At 37.6% G+C, this 17243-nt stretch overlaps 2 long non-coding RNA genes across 2 annotated transcripts in view; one reads left to right on the top strand and one right to left on the bottom strand.

Moving 5' to 3' along the window:
• Positions 1-398: 398 nt before the first annotated feature.
• On the bottom strand, positions 399-3562 carry LOC146428578 (uncharacterized). Its single transcript, XR_014855943.1, has 3 exons — positions 3436-3562; positions 891-983; positions 399-567 (listed from the first exon to the last, which is right to left on the bottom strand). It is a non-coding gene; the product is annotated as an uncharacterized LOC146428578 (long non-coding RNA).
• A 2193-nt stretch (positions 3563-5755) lies between these two features.
• LOC146428576 (uncharacterized) overlaps positions 5756-17243 on the top strand; it is a 129940-nt gene continuing 118452 nt past the window's right edge. The window contains exon 1 of the long non-coding RNA XR_014856052.1: positions 5756-6029. This is a non-coding gene — a long non-coding RNA (uncharacterized LOC146428576). The remainder of the gene's footprint in view (positions 6030-17243) is intronic.

Raw genomic sequence — 17243 nt, 5'->3', positions numbered from 1 at the left:
ACTTACTTTTTCCTCAAAGAATAAACATGTTATCTACAATAGCCTTTTTCTTTAATCTTGAGTGCTTCAACTCAAGTAATAAAAACCATAAATCTAGACAAAATAAAAAATTCAATCAAAATTATACTTTGAAATACCACCTAGCTAACTACCCACAATCCCAGGTATTCCTAATAACTAACTGAATCTGATAAGCTATGAAAAGTAAGGTGTAATCATTAGAACAGAATTTCTGGCACATGGAAATATATGAAATTGTTACCTGCTACAGGATTTGGAATGTATTCACAAAACAAATTTCAAGTCAGCAAGATGCTTAGTTTTGGAATTTGATTTTGTTAAAATTAGTAAAAATTACCTACTCAAAGCAAATTCTGTCTTTATTGCTTCAGAAGATAAGCAAAAGACTTTCTAGGTGTATGAATACTTCAGAACAGTTGAAGCTGTGATGGAGGTTTTCTTGCCTAGAATCCAGGAGAGCAGCCCTGGAGATGTGCTGCTGTGGCTATCGAAGAGGCTCCAGTGAGATGATGAGGAACTAAGATGATGGCGCTCAGCTGAGTAACCCTGGTAGGGATTTTTCCATTGTTATCTCTTTTACACTAAAGCCACTGACATATGATGATTACTTCAGTAATAGTAGAATAACATGTATATATATTGACAGCTGAAATAACAATTAAATAACATCCTGGTATTGAGAGCTTCAGACACACTCATCCATTAGGATCTGCAGCAATTATGTCAAATTCACAGGCAAACAAACTCAAACGTGGACTTTGCACTTAGTTTGAAAATTCCAGCAAAATGCTTTGCAACAGCATTTGCTGTGTCACCAAAATGCAAACATTTTTGCAGAGTAGCTGAGTTTCAAGCAGAACAAACCCTACCTGGCTTCCTGGCAGTTTGCCCAGTAATGCAGTTCTAGTACAAGTGTGGGCCCTGGAGTACTGGCAAAGAATTTAATGTTTTACTTGTCTGTCCTAAAAATCAAACAAAATTTCAGAATATTGAAACTCAAGACAGAGACTTATATTGTCCACAAGTTCAGATGAAGTGAATTATTCAAACATGAATTTTCAGGTGCAATTACTAACTAAGTGCATTCACACACAGTTCCTCCATTTCTAACTGCATTTCCCTGTATAACATACACACTTCTAAATATCAGAACAAACTTGCCCATAATGTACTGAAGTTATTCTTCTATAGAGATCACAAATGCAGACAATAATCAATGAAAACAGCTAGAAACATTAAAATAGTGTGTATTTTTTAATGTTAATGTCATTCTAGATTTTAGCATATTCAGCCTCTAAATAAGTGCACGCCTGGAATGCCTTATCTGTTGTATTCCTAAATTGTCATGTTGCTATAAATAGCCAGACTACTATTTTTAATGACAATTAGCAATAGATGTCAAAAAATATTACTGCTGACTGTGATTTTTTTTTGTACACTTCCTGACTTTTTCCTCATGGCATAAAGTCACTTTCCCTCTTTTTACTTCTCAATATTAATGGCTAATTTACTAAACCGACAGGAAATTTCAATCTATTTTTATTGGGTTTCCATTTTTAATGGGCAGGACCTGTAATTTTAATAGTTTAAGTACAGTCTCCACGTCTCATTTTGGTTATATCAGCTTTGCTTTTATCTTCCAGCATGGACTGATACAAATCTTCAGATGAATTGAAATTAGGGTTGAAAGCTGAGTTACAGAAAGAGACTCCAAGAGCCATTAAAACTACATATAGACTGGATCCTTTAAGGGACTGCTGTTGATTCAGAAACCAGCCTGAACAGTGAACTGGCAACCAACCATCTCTGCTCCTAGCCTGCTGTAAAGAGGATGGCAAAGCTTCCCAGAGGATCCTGGAGATCTCCAGAAAACAGATAAAATAATGAACAAACACATGAGTAAAATGCTCCCATGCAAACCTGGAGGAAACCTATCAGAATGTCAGCTAAAATCACACAAATCTTAAGCCATGAGGTAGGAAAGTAATGTTCCATCAAGATATTCTTGTGGTCTTTTTGTACTCGAGCATTAGAGGGTTGTGAATTATTACAAATGCTGGCACTTGAGGACTGACTAAGCTTGTGGGAATGCTGTACTTCTCTAGATGATTACCAACCATTCATCTGGCTAATGTGAGGCCAAATCTGGCCTGACTGCCTGGCTCAAGGGAATATAATTAACTCTGCAGTCAGGTTGCATTTGCCAAGTAGGATGAGCCCCAGGAGGTGAAGGCACAGGAGTGAGAGCTAATGCTGCCACCCAGAGCACGAAAATGGACTCACCAGCAAAGGCAAGACAGGCTTTTTTCACATCAAAACTGCACAGACATCGAGCATTCATTTATGGCAATCAATATAAAAAATAAAAATAGACATAAATAATATATATATTCAAATTTCACTATATGTTTGACCAGTTAGAAAGCGACTTCTTTCATTCTTCCATCAAAACACCCATACCAGTGAAGGGTGACCTTAGGAAACCATGTTTGAAAACAGCTAAGTACATTTAAGTGTTATTGATTGCACAAGTAATAGCGCTGAAAGTGATTACACAGTGTGGTACTTACAAAAATAATTACACTTCAGAAAATCAAAATTAATTTGTACACTTCTGCTACACTTTTGAAGTTGTTGACATTTCATTGTAGTGCTCGTAATGAAATGAAAATTATTAATAATTGTTTCTACTTCAGCGTGACAAATGTCATTTAGGTTAGGATGTGAATTTGTCAGTACCTCATCAGATCACTAAGTTGAATTTTGGCTGTTAATTTAAAACATGTTATTTGTATTTATCAGATGCAAGTCTACACAGCCCAACCATGTTATGTTCCCTATGTTTTCTGGGTCCTAACTGTGAAACATCTTATGTGGTATAGTTCACTTTTCCTAGAAATCACTCTGAAATGGTGTAAAAACTATGGAGAATTGGGTTGTCTGGGCAAAAGATTAAATTTTTTTCTTCTTCAAAACACTTTACCAGCAAAATAGTATAAAATAAACCAGTGAAATCAGCATAACCCCAGGGCCACTGCCTGAAGAATCATTTCCTTTTTAATCCCCTTCCAAGAAAATTTCCTCTTATTTTAACACATAGTGAATCAGTTTGTTCAGTTATGGAAAATCAAATGAATAGCAAAAGCTGGTTAAATTAAATAATATTATTCCTCAGTGTTTGTCTCATAGAATATACCACTCCTCTAAAGTGATATCATTAGCACAAATAAAATAATTCAGCTTCCAAAAGAGTTTTAATGAAAATACTAAGGGCTTTTAGAGCACTTTAAAAGTATTAAATAAATAAAATGCACAAAAACAGTATCTGAAGATCCTTATTGTTCCAATTTTATAGTCAGGTGAAGTGACAAGCAGATGATTTGTCTGGGCAATTACAGCAAACCAATAACAAACCTGCAAACAGAGTTTTTGGAAGACATGTCTCCAGGCTGCTCAGGGAGTTCTCATCCACTGCCCTCATTTTTGACAGGAGTCTTTGCCTCAGGACACCCTATCAAGATTCAAGTTACTTTCCAATAGCTGATCTAAAAAGGCATAGAATGAAACATCTGTGTTTTGACAATTTTTAAAAAGAAAAGCCATGACAAGAATACAGCAGCTTCATTTTTCGCAAAACCCTTTACATTTTTCACCATTACTGTTAATCCACGGTTGGACAAAATTGGAGAGTTTCTATGTGAAGATCAATACAATTGTTCTCTCTAACTGCTGTGTGAGCAGTACTTTCAGTCATGGAAAAACAATTATGTTAGGCTAAGATAACTGGCCTGGATATGTGGTGGTTTCCCAAGAAAGAAGTATTATCAAGAACCGGTTTTATAAAACCAAAGCCTCATGCAATGATGGTTGCATTAATATTTAAAAAGTTTTATCATTTATCCAGAGCTTATTTCAGCAGCTCTGATTGATGAGAAAATCCTGGTTGTAGAGGCCACACAGGATACAGGAGCCTCTTAGAGATCTGTTTTCCCTGTAAACGGAAGGTCCTGCTTTTCCAGTCATTACCACAAATCTAAATGGCATATTGACAGCTCGGGAAGAGCACCTTGCATAAAGCCAATCATTCAGTAACTAAATCTTTGTTTACAGAGCCTCAAGAAAACAGAACCAAAAAAAGTAATAGTATGTGTGCTTTTACTAGATCTGGGTAGAAATTTTATTCCTTTGTTAACACAATACACTTTGATCTGATTTCTATTGTATTTTGCAATTAAAGACTGCAAAGGAAGGGTTATTTCAGGAACTTGCTTTCTCAGAAATACAAGAGGACATCCAACACGGTGACAAAAGGAGTTTAACTGGTCAAACTACAGTAGCAAATAAGCAGCCAAACAGTCTGGAGCAGCCAGAGCTATCATTTGATTATAACCATGTCCCACTTCTCACCCATACTGATAACAAGCTGTTTCTCTTGCAGCAGATAAGCACAAACCTCCCCAAAAAAACATTTGCTCAGGTCTCCCTCTACATTCTCATCAGCAGCTTTCCACTTTTTACTTAATCAATATGTTAAACAGGAAAATTAAATAGTCTAGAAAGCTACATCTTTATTTTCATCTTGTGCTTTCCTCCTTTATTCCATTCACCTATAAATCTCTGGTTTATCTCTGTTCAGTTTTATCAGACTCATGATATTTAGATTGGTGATGTTTATTTCTCCTACAGTCCCAGTGCTCAGGCTCTTAAGATTATTTGAGAATCCCAACTTCAATTTAAAAATCCTTATATTGCTAGCTCTCAGGTTCTGGAGAACTCTATGCAAGTATGACTCAAGTGTACTCTAAAAGCTCTATGTGAAAGGCAAAGAAAAGGTTTACTCTGAACAAAACAAAAAGCAGAGACTACATTCTTAATGCATTTTCAGAATTGCTTGTTGGAAATTTTTTTAATTGCTAGGACTTGTGAAGTAATTACAGGTAAGTACTATATTCTGATCACAAACAGGTGTTTCAGATAAACGCCACAAACCTGGAATAGTGTATTAGAGGCCAAACATTTTTAAGGAGCACTGCCAGAATAGCAAAGGGTCAACATTAAACAGTCAATAAAAACATCTCTTTTTACCACTTTCTCACAACACTGATATATAAAGGGTTTTGTTCCAGTGACATGAACCACTTGTTCACACTCAATGTGGCAATGCTATTCACACACAGTGTCCCACACTAAAACCATCCTTGAATATTCATTTTGCCCTAGAGGTCATTAAACAGTCTTCTATTTCTCAGGCCAGCAAACATCCCACAAGAAAACTTTAACTGGAATGTCCTTTTCACACATTTTCCATTGTGGGAAAATAATCTGCTCTGCCCCAGAAAACCTAACAGTTCTGCCTTTGCCACAGCAGAAACCTAATGAAGAACACTTCCACATGCATTCATACAGTAAAATCTGAAATATCATCTCAATTTTTGCATAATCAATACACTCGAAGCAGAACTTTGTCAGAAATTAGAGCCAGCCAGCAGAACCTGAGGGAAAACCCTCTCAGACTCACCTCTGCCTTTCTGCGCAGGAATTGGCCTAGCTTCTTCCTGCAGGATTTACAGCTGCACAGTCATAACAGGGTGGGAACTCAAATCCCAAATGCAGTGGGGACAGAAGAGGGGGTGCTGGCAGCCCCCAGTGCTGTGGGGACAGAAGAGGAGGTGCTGGCAGCCCTCAGTGCTGTGAGGACACAACTGGTAAGGCCTGAAGGAACAATAGCCAAGTTCCCTCAGGTGTGGCTCTAGGTAGACCAATCACCAGCTGGCCCTGCTTTGAGGGAAAGGTGTTTCTCTCAGCACAGGTGTTGCTGATTAGCAATTACCTCTCAGGATGGGAGGAGGTATTAAAGCTGAGATAGTTGCAGTGGGTGTCCCTCCAGCCCTGCTGGGGTTTTTCCTGGTTGCAGCAGCACAACCGCAGCTTTTGTGGTTGGTGTTCAGCCATGCTTGTGAGGGGCCATGTCCTGGATCTGACAGCTCTGTCTTTGGGCCCAGCAGAGGGTAAGTCTCTGTTCCTGGCTGGAAACGGCACATTTTTGGAGAGGTGACATGCCATGGGGCTCTTTGCAGCTCACACCCTGCTGGGGGGGAGAGGTGGGCAGACAGAGCCTGGGGAAGGTGCATGATGTACCTGGTTTTTGGGCAGTCTGCATCCTGTGGGAGCTGGTTTGTAAATCCCTGGTTATAAACTCCAGACAAACAAAGGAGTGTGGGTTTTAGCCCACAATTGGTTTCACAGGCTGCCAGAGAGTTGCAGTAAATGGTTGCATGTTCAGTCCATGTGTGGCTTTTGGGTGATTCTGCCTCCCCAGTCCCTGTTGGAGTTTGTTGCTGAAGGAGCTGAGCTGGGAGGGAAGCTGCTTTTGCCTGTTGTTATGTCCAAAAGAGACACAGACTTCATTTATTCTGCTGCATGTGGAACATGTGTACAATCAATCATAAGAAAACTGGGCTGTGTGAGAAACTTGAAAGGTAGAAACATTTTGTTTTATTGACTTGAAAGCTGTGGTCTGATAAACGAGGGCTAGGGGGAAAAAAATATTTTAATTGCTGCAAAGGGGAGCCAGGTAGGCAGGTGCTGTATGTGGCAGTGCTGCTTCACTGGGTCAGAATTGCTTTGCTTTCTTAGAATTGTTGCTCCAGAGTTTGCAAAGAAGCTTTGAACTCCTCACAAATGCTTGTGTCTGGAGAACTTATGAGCTGGTTCACTAATTACAGAACAGGGTGGAAAGGTTACAGCTAAAAAGCTACAATATAGGCAGATCGGCAAACCTTAATTGTACTTTAGTTTTGCTTCTGTTCAGGCTGCAGTTGGAACATCATTTAGAGGTTAGTGTATTGCTTAGAGGTATGAATAAAAATCCTTAATTAACACCGTAGCAAAGAACTTTGGTTACTTATTTGGTCTGAGATTTTTTTTTTAAAATGGATAACTGAATAATAATATATTCCCCTGAAGTGAAAAATTAGCACCTTACTAATATTTCTTTCAAAACCTCTTGATTTTAAATTAAGGGTAGTGGTTTTGTGATTAAACCCCTGGGTAGAAATTCGGTAGATTTGAGTTCCATCCTCAGGTCTAAGCCAGACTTATTATGTGACCCTGGGTTAGGTGTTGGTCAGCAGGGCTGGCTTTCCTGCACCCATCTGCTTTTAATTGCCAGTACAGTGCAGTTGAGAAATTGCCAATTGGACTAGCAGGACTTTTTGCATTAGCTGCAGTTGACTTTGGATGAGACCCTTTTGTCTGTCTGTTTGCTAAATGCATGTGTGGAGAAGCAGGCTCGGGTTAACTGGGATAGTGGAAGCATGTATTAATTAACATTGTGCTCTGCTGAGGAATTATAGATAAGAGAATTTCCTAAGTAGAGAAATACATTTGGTACAATAAAATAGCACAATGTTAATACTACTGTTCTGTGAATTCAGTGTGTTAGGGAAAAATTTTATTCACTAAGGTGTCTCTAAAGTATAAGACACTATCACTTAGCTTTCAAAGGCCTAATTTCTATGCCATTATGAGAAAACAAAGAGGTACATCAAAATGTTTTCTCTCAGGAAAGGCTAGTCCTGGTGATACACCTGTAGTTGTTTGAGAGGTGATTTGATTCGCACCTTCTAGGCTTTCTGTGCTCTCCTGAACACTTGGATAGGGGAAAAGAGAAAAACAAAAAAGAAAACAAAAACCTCAACAGAAAGCTGAGGTTCTAGACTACGAATCTGACACTTGTTTTGGGCTGAGGTCAAAAACATTAGTTAGTAAGCAAAGTTGAAAGATTTTTTGGGGGCTTTAATTTTATTTATTCTCTCACAATTTAATCTGCTATTGTTTCCCCTCTATTCTGTGTATTGTCTCATTATGTAACAGAATTATCTGATACTGTCACATTCATTCTAGAGAAAACAAGCATGAATCTTGTAAGAAGCAATGAGTAACTTGTAGGGTCCATTCCAGTTCCACCTATGTGTAAACTCCCATCAGTCTGATGGATTGGATGAAGAGAGAGATAAAGTAGATTAGGAAGTAATGACTGGAGGGAAAATTGTATTAAGCTTTTTCATATTTAGATCAGGATCATTATAACAAGAATCTCAGGGGCTGTTATTTTAAGCATTAGTGTATAATGCAGTACACTACATTAAGTTTTATGTACAGCATTTGGAACCTTGGGATGACTATTGCAAACTTTCCATCACTGCTAGTTTGCACAATGACCTTTTATCTTCATTAGGCAATACTCTGAAATTGCTCTAAGTATGCCAGTATGGATTCTTTGGTGGTGTAAATTAGGATATGTATTGATGTTAATGGGGCTGTTTGCATTTATTAGTATAAATTAGTTTTAGTATTCTCTCACATCATAAATCACAATGGACATCAGGAAAGTCATTTAACAGCACTGATGTATAAACAGCGAAAATGAGAAAACAATTGACTCCATTATTCAATGTTTAGTGGCAGAAATGTGTCTGAAGTGTGTTCTTGTGTATTTCCCAAGCTTCACCCTCATTTGATATGAAGCAATGAATGGCCAGGAACAGTGACAAAGGATGAGCTCTAATACAGTTGTTGGACAGGAAAGAATATCCCAAATCTAAACCTTGAGCTCCTATTGTTACTGACAGCCACATTAAATAATTTGAATTTCTGAGCTGTTACCATAAAACAAATGCATAATCCAAATAACTCATAGGTAGGTAAATGACAGCTAGTCAGGCAAGCCTGAACATCTGTTTTATAGTGAATGAACATTGAACACTTCTGGCATCTAGTGCTCTATTTTTACCCCAAAAATCCATACAATATTTAAACCCTTTTCATGCTGCATTTTGACTCATTATTCCATATTGATATCACACAAAGCTGTGATTTCCTTATGTATAAAAAAGACTTGCTGGGTTTATTTGTCGAGGGAATTTGTAAGGAAAACTTGCATAGAATATAAAAATTTTGAGATAGCAGAAAGTATTTAATCATGGCAATGGCTTTTTCAAGTGATTTTTCTTTGTGACAAACCAAATATGTATTATATTATTTGTGGATCAGTATATTTAACGTCAGCACACATTGCTGTTTATTGGCTCATTTTATCATGCTGAACTGTCACAAGCTTCTTATTAATCTGTCTCTGAAGGATCAAAATGCTTTAATAAATATGTTAGTTCCTTTAGATCTTGGGCAGAAATGAAACTGTTAGTTAAATGTACTGTGACTTTGAGTGAAGATACCTTTAGAGAGATTTAAAATAGGAGCATGTTACATAAATCTAAGTTTGACAAAGCAGAATGTATCTTTCTTTTAATAGCCAATTAGGACTCAAATAAAAAAGTAAAAAGCCCTTTCCTAGACAAAATGTGAGACTTCTTTGTTATGTGATGAGATTGATTTGTCAAAGGGGTGATTAACTTTGCAGTTTCATAGAGGAAGCTCATTGCTCATGTTGGGTGTTCAATTTACATGTACAGATTGATGCACTTTCAATCTGTACACATAATAAGTGCATGTATGGCACAAGGGCTCAGGAAGGTGCTCACCTTTCATTGCTACGAAGAGGTAGATAAGAAGTTGAGGTTTTTACTTCATTCAGAACGTGAAAATTCATGTAGTTAATTCAGCTGCCAGGGACAAACAGGAGAGAGCCTAAAGGGAAAGCAGCCCCCAAAAAGGACTGTAAGAGCATTCTGCAGAGGGAAGGGAGTGTGTTCAGCTGATGGCAGAGAGCTCATTCTCTGCACAGTCAAAGTAAGTGTGGCCTCTGAGCACAGAGCAGCAAATGTTTGGTTTCTATCAAGGGATCAAAGGAAGGAGTGGTTGATGTTTCCCATTTCAAAGGGGGAATGTATTTTAATAACAGCAACAGATTCAAGAGAAAGAAATTAAGATCATCCATGGGATATTTTCATTGCAATACAACTTCAGATTGCATGGGAGTTCTCCCCAGATGAACCTACAAACTGAATATGAACCCTCTGCAGTGTGAGCCCTCGAGGGTTTTATTGTAGCTGTGTACTGAGTTAGCTGCTGTTCCTGAGCATACATTTCACCATCTAAAAGGATTATACCTAAGATCTTTCCTTTTGTTGGTCGAGTCTTTTAGCTTGCTGAGATCTTAACATCAACAGCATGGTTCTTGATTTTATACATAGCTTTGAAAAATAAATGCTGAACTTGAAGTATTTCCATATATCCCTCTTATTTGAAGAATCTACATGTCTTGAGTTAAACAAACAGAGAAGTTGTATGTAATGTTACTTATTTCAGCTTTCATCTGGAAATGCTCCACAAGTATCAGAATCCTGTCTTTTTGTAATAAGCTGGCCTTTGATATTATGCTCACATTGAAATCTTCATGGCAATTAGCAATTTTAGATGAGCACCCAATTGTGGAAACAGAATTTTATTGACGTGTACTGTAGTGAGCATGTTGAAGATGAAAATGTGGGAATATCCAGGCCTGTAAAACTTCTTGGAAAAGCAAACCCACGGTGCCTGAAATTAATTTGTTTTCAAATGCAAGCGAATGTCTCTGTGCAGCTGCAGAAGAATGGATCTCATTTCCACTCGGGGTTAGTTTGCACACACCATCCATCCATCAGTCTCCTTCCTTAGGAGTGTTAACAGTTTGGCACTACTTTATTTCCCTTAAATCTTAGCAACAAGCCATGATATTGTTACAGCACATTACATGGCTTTTCCTCTGTGTCATTGTATATTGCCATTGGGAAATGAAGCATAAAAAGGCTGCCATTAGAGCACATCATTAAATAAGACTGCATGAATTCCAACTGTTGAACAATTGATCAGTTCCATTTTGAGCCAAAGAGATGTTTTATCCCAGTTGAGTTCTTTTAATATAAAAAAAATAAAATCCATGTTTGAGTGGTGCCTTTAATTTCCTTTAATTTTTCTTTTAGAAATTGTGCAGTAATATCAGCTTCTATCTTGTAAAGGAAAAGATCAAAGCATACCAGAACTTATGTGCATGTGCTAAATGTGAGAAAGTTAGAAATTAACTCCCAAGTGCTCTAAGTTTTCTGAACTATCTGAAAGTAATTCATGCTGAGGGGTTGTTTTAAGCCCCTATTTTAGCTGGGTGCAAAGCACAGTCACAGTTGTTCAATTAACTGCAGCCAGAAAGACTGGATTTAGCTTCAAAATCTTTTTTTTTTTTTTTTGGTTGTGCTGAAGTTCTTCAGTTACATCCCATTTGCTACTTCACTCATTTTGAAGCTTTGGTATTTTGCTGTGGTATATTTTTGAAGCTCTTCAAGTATTTCTCTGGTCTCTTACTCCACAGAGCTTGAAATGTGCATGTTGTAAGAGTAGATCAATAAGAGCAGGGAATGTAGACAGGGATGCACACAGCTATGCTTAAGCAGTGACTTCTCTGTTTTCTCTTTCTCTCCATATTCAAACATGGCCTGTGCCATCCATATCCTCTGACTTCCCCTTCAGTGACCTGCTGTCACTTCTCAGTCAATAGCAACTTCATCAGTTGTGCTGCACTGTGAGATGCAAATAGGTAATGTGTGCACACAAATCATTTTTAACTCAGCTCACAGACTGCAGATTTCCATCTCTGCTTTGGAGCCAGTGAACACTCACCTAATTTAACTCATCCACCAAACAAGTGAGCTTCCCACATGGAATTTAAGATAGGAAAAGGGTGGTTCAAGTGTTTGAATAGTTTAAATTAGATAGTACTAAGGGTGACAAATGACAGTGATCTTTAGATCACTGGGTACTGGTAGTTATTTTGCTGTGAAGACTATTGTGACATCTTTGACCATGAAGATTTTTACCAGAATTAGTGTCTTTTTGAGCCCTAAATAGGACTTTTCATGCCAGGTGGCAATTGCCCTGTTGCATTGTTGATGAGACACAGTGACTCCAGAAATAATAGGAAGTAGGGAGGTAACAGAATGTCCTCTTTATTCCTAAAAACTCTGGTAAGTACTTCAGAATGCATCTCCCTGTCCCTTGGTGCTCAGAGTGACCTTATCACAGTAATACATCAAAGAGAACACACTGGTTCATTTACTGAAGTGAATAATGTCACACAGCTGCTGCTGCTCTCAATGTCCCTGGATCCTCAGAATGTCCTTACATTTTCTTTCTTACAGACATCATCAAAAAGAAAAACAATTCACAATGGTAAAATAATGAATATTGAAGAGCATTTTAATGAAATACTGTAAGATTATGGAGTTAAACTGGGTGTGATTTTAAATAAATGATTACCAGAGTCATAATCCATTCTTCATTACTAGTTTCTGACTAAGTGATCAACAGCAAAAATGACTATAGAATCTGATGCCCCTTGCTTTGTCCCTTATGGCTGGTGGGTCCAAATAGTTGTGTGCATTCTCAAGGCTTGTAGGAGTAGAAATACAAGCACTTTGTCACTGTGGGAGAATGTACAAGTTGAATATATTTGAAGTAGCTCTCTTAGAGCCAGAGGGTTGAACTCAGGTAAAATCACTTGACTTTTTTTAACTTGTCACCATTCAATTAGAGTCAAATTTGGACAGTTTGCTTTTGAAAGCTGCAATATTTTTCTCTACTCTTATCACAGTCACAGAAAAAAAAAATGAAAGCTCTGCCTGTGGAATCTCTATCTGTTCTTGTCAAAGCAGGCTTTGCAGTTCCAGGAATCAGCATTCATGGGACTTGAAGGACAGAACATCTGCATCTTGAACTTTGCAGCTCAAACATCAACAGTACTTGAAAAATAGCTGAAAATTAAAAGCCGGTGGTACTTGGAAAAAATAGTCCTGAAAATCTCTACTTGGTGCAATGCAAGACTAGAAAGCTGAGCTGGTGTGTGCAATGAGCCTGGCTGAGCAAACAGATAAATCAATCAAGCAGTGCTTCTGGCAGTGTTTATGCTCAGTGCCCACTTGGTGGGACTGCAGCAGTGCTGGGTCAAGTGAGGCTTTGGGGTTTATCTTCACTTTGACAGGAAGTTCTGTGAACACTGAGCTGGGGTCTAATACTACCTAAAGAGCATCATTCTTCCAGTGGAATATTGTATTTGATGCTTGTCCCACAACCAGCACAAGTTATTGAGGCACAAAATGCATTTGTGTGAAAATGCTCATTGCAATGATTGAGGTAAAAGGAATATGTTCTGGATTCACAGTGATAAAACACTTCTGACTGTTGCCTCTGTTAGAACAAATATTAGCCGAGGTTAATGGCAAAAGAGTGTAATTCAACCACATCTGCTTTGTATGAGAGCTATTTAAATTCAATCTTTATTTTCTCTGAACATTTTGATCTTTGTATTTTTGACTGCATGGAAAGTTCCCCTTTGGATTTAGAACGAAGCTGCAGGAGAAAAAAAAAGATGGTCCATTGTTAAATCTTCAAAGAGAAAGATTCAGGGATAAAAGTAAAATTGAAATACAAAAGATTTTTTAAAAGTTATTTAATGTTCCAAAATGTGGCTTTGGCCTCTGCCTACTGGCCAGTTTCAAATTTACTGTCTAAGAACTGAAATTTCAAAGGTGGTTTGGAAATGCCTTTTTTCCTGCATTAAGTAATGTGAAGGCATATGGCCCTTTAGTCTGAACACGTGGCACTAAAAATATACACGTGGGGAATGCTTTGTTTCAGAGCCACTTTTTTCCTTCCATTTGTTTCTGAAATCAAAGTTTTTGTGTTCTTGAAAAGAATGAGCTCATGTAATGTCATGCTTTGAAATGCTGTTCTCTTGACATTATAAGACCATGAAAGGTAGAACTTTGACTAACTGTATTATTCCTTCACCTTAAAGACATTGTCAGGTTTGCTAAGCTCTAAATATGACCCACCTAGTTTTGTTTCTTTCACCTCTTATTCTGTTACAAAGCTCATTTGATTCTTTTCTACATGCAGTTCTTCAAAGCATGGTTTTCTTCATAAAATTAAACAAATAAAAATCCGGAAACTTAGATTTCAAGTGACTTTTACATAATTCAGATCAATGCAGGCAGGTGATTGCAGCATGCAAACTTTAACTGACTTGTGCTTACCCAACAATGAGCAAAACTGGTTTAGAATTAGTTATGTCTTTTGATGTGTGGATACAGTGCTGATCAAAGTCGTTGATAGCCATTCATGTGAATCCCTGGACAGGCTTTGTCCCCATTAAAAAGATATCCCATTGCAATAATCCTCAGACAACCCCCCTCCTTTTCAAGTGGAAATAATTTTAACTTGACCCCTTTAACTCACAGACATAAATCCCCACATCGAGTAATGTACTTTTGTTTTACAATCGGAGTAGCTCCATCTAACAAAACTAAATCCCTAATGCTTTAATTACCTATAATGATCTACTTCACAAATATTCTACTTGTTAACGGCCCAGAAAATGGTCTTATTGAAAACCAGGCACCACCTTTGTGCATAATAGTCACTTTATATATATGTATATATATATACACATAAATGCTAAGTGTTGTTGCTCAATAGGTTCTGCAGCTGTGACAGATACTTATTTTTAGTCCATCCCATCATTTTTATCTGCATGTCTAACTGAAAGTGCACTTCTGATCTTGGAACTTAGCTCAGTTCTCTTAAGTCAATAGCTATATATAGCTGAAAAAATGGCTTTTATGAGCAGAAGGTTTTAAAAGCTGCATTTTGCTCATAATTGCTATATATTGAAAATTAATTTTGAAAAGTTAATGTGATAAGCAAACTCCTGACATCAGTAAAAATCATTTTATGCCTAACAGAAACACGAAACCCCCAAGGCTTCACTTTCAAGTCCCTGAAACCCAAAGATCAGAATGAGTCTAAAATACTCAGAGCCCTGCATGACTACAATTATTACCTCAGTGTCTGTGGTAGCTTAAGTTCTTGGTTGAATAAGTATTAGATCAATGGTGAGCAAACACTGTGCATTTCTAAAAAAAGTGCATATAGGCCCATCCATGGAATATTCCTTTCCCATTGCCCTCTTGAATTGACAGCCCAGAGAAAACTGGAGTGTAAGTTGCCTCTTTTTTTTTTGATGAGAGCACATGAATAATGTGTTTGAGGGGAGAGCTCCAAGACTTCCTGGGTCTTTAAAACAAAAAAATAAATCCTGCCACAGGGATGTGGATTAGAGAGTTGTAACAGATAGGCAGACAATTGAGAAATTAATCTCATTTCATAAGCTACAGATTTAGTCCCAGATTGGAGTGAGCCTCACCACAAAGTTTAGTGATGAATGTGGAAAAAGTAGAAACAATCTTCTTTGGTTCTACTATCTAAAATAAAATTGAAGTGACATTTTTCAAATGAGAATACATTGTCTGCTACTTTGTCTGGTTCTTTCATTTCAGCTTTGTTAGATCTTTTGTTTCTTTGATGCTCAGAATATTGCACCATTTGGCTCTAAAACCTACATTAGAAGAGCATTAATTAAAGGCAGACACAGTGCAACGGAGACACTGTTAAAATTATGCTTGAAGGTACAATGTAATTAATTTTGTACAAGTGAAACATAAAAGAGAGAATGAAACCGGAGGAAATAGCAGCATATCCTCACAAAATGATAATGAGAAATACAATTGCAAATCAGACAAAATGTAAAAGGACATATGGAATAATTAGATTTCAAGAAAGAAATCAAAACAAAGGGTAACCTGCTAATTGCTCATGAAAATTAAGCAAAGAATATATGACTAATGTTCAAGGTTCTTGGGGTTTGTTTTGGGGTGTTTTTCTGTGAAGTGTAAGATTGACATTAAGTACCTGTCAGTAAAATGAGGTTGTAGATTTTATATCATAATTTCCTGGCAGGTTTGTAAAGAACTGAGTACACAGCCTCACTTAAAAGCAAGTTCTCTGATAGAAGTATCTAAGAAGGTGATGGGTTGGGATCTGGGTTATGGTCCCCAGGTTGAAAATCAGGGCACATGACATAATTAGCTGTAATTCTGTCTGTATATAGGGAAAAAAAAGGCTTTAGGGAAGTGCTTGATTGTAATTGGTCATTTTAAGTAACAATTAAACTTCTGCAGTTCTTGTCAGAACCCCTGTGGTTCACCCTCAGTTTTGAGCATTCTTGAGTAAAGCACTTTAAAAGATCAAAAATGTGACTTGAACATTTATCCTGCACTCCAGAGTTTAACTGAAGCCCAAGGTTTCCACAGGGCTGAGGTGGCACTCTTTGAAGCTGCAACATAAAACAGAATGAAAGTTTATCGAGTGTTCAAGGATCTCTGTTGCATGTGATGAACTCTTGCTGATGGCTGGGATTGCAACATTTTGGGTTTGCTTGTGGAGCTGTAATTCCAGTTGAGTGGAAACAGTCTCTGTGTTGGGATAATCATTGTTACCAGCTGTGGGAGGATGGTACCACTTGAGTTTTAGTGGGACCAGATTGCAGATGATTATCAAAGCCTTTTTCTTTTGGTTTTGGTTTAAACAAAAAAAAGTCAGCAGAAATGTCGAATGTTCTGTCATCTAGCAGAAAGCAGCTAGAAATTCTTCTGGCAAGAACTTCAGTGTTTTCCTTGCTAACAAAAAATCATATTTGATGAGGGAAAAATCCTGAAGCTTCTTTTAAAACATGATGTAGTTTTATACGTATTATTTGCCTTAAGACTCTGTAGTTTGACTTCTTGCCCATTTAAAAACTTTCCTAAATGTGATAACTTATTAGGTTCTAGCAGCTGAGTTTTTAAATTTTGAGTTCTTTTCTTTCATTGTCTGGATAAGTCAGTTTATTCCTGTCTTCCAGTTTATTAGAGGCAAAATGAGGAATGACCAGTGAGAGGGAATTCTAGCTGAGGATCAGCCAAAGTGCATTGCAGTCCTCCAACTGTGGGTCAGAAAGTGCAGGCTGTTTTCTCCAAAGCAGGAGCTGAAAATCACCATTCCCAGGTGATCCCGAAGGTTTCTTGCAAGAGCAAGATCGCTAATTGCCTACAACCTGAAAATATGCACAGAAAAACTTGATCCCTTAGCAAAAATATCGATCTCTTAACATCCTTTGCAGTGTTATTGGCCTTTCTACACTTCTGAAGCTTTCTTAATTAGTCACAAACTCCTGAGCTGGAAAGCTGTGTAATTCATGGCATAACAACACCTCTGTTGTGTGCACTTTGTCATCCACTGGGGTTTTGAGGAGTTTTATATAAATCCCTTTTTTAGTGTTATATAGCACAGTGCAATAAACTCCTTTAAAACATTTTACTTACAAGGTGATGTGTTTTGCAGTGATTTGAAGGACA

This window comes from Lichenostomus cassidix, chromosome 20 (genome assembly GCF_008360975.1).
Source record: "Lichenostomus cassidix isolate B80296 chromosome 20, HeHo_3.0, whole genome shotgun sequence".
Lineage (NCBI taxonomy): Eukaryota > Metazoa > Chordata > Aves > Passeriformes > Meliphagidae > Lichenostomus > Lichenostomus cassidix.
This window is presented reverse-complemented; position numbering and strand designations above follow the sequence as displayed.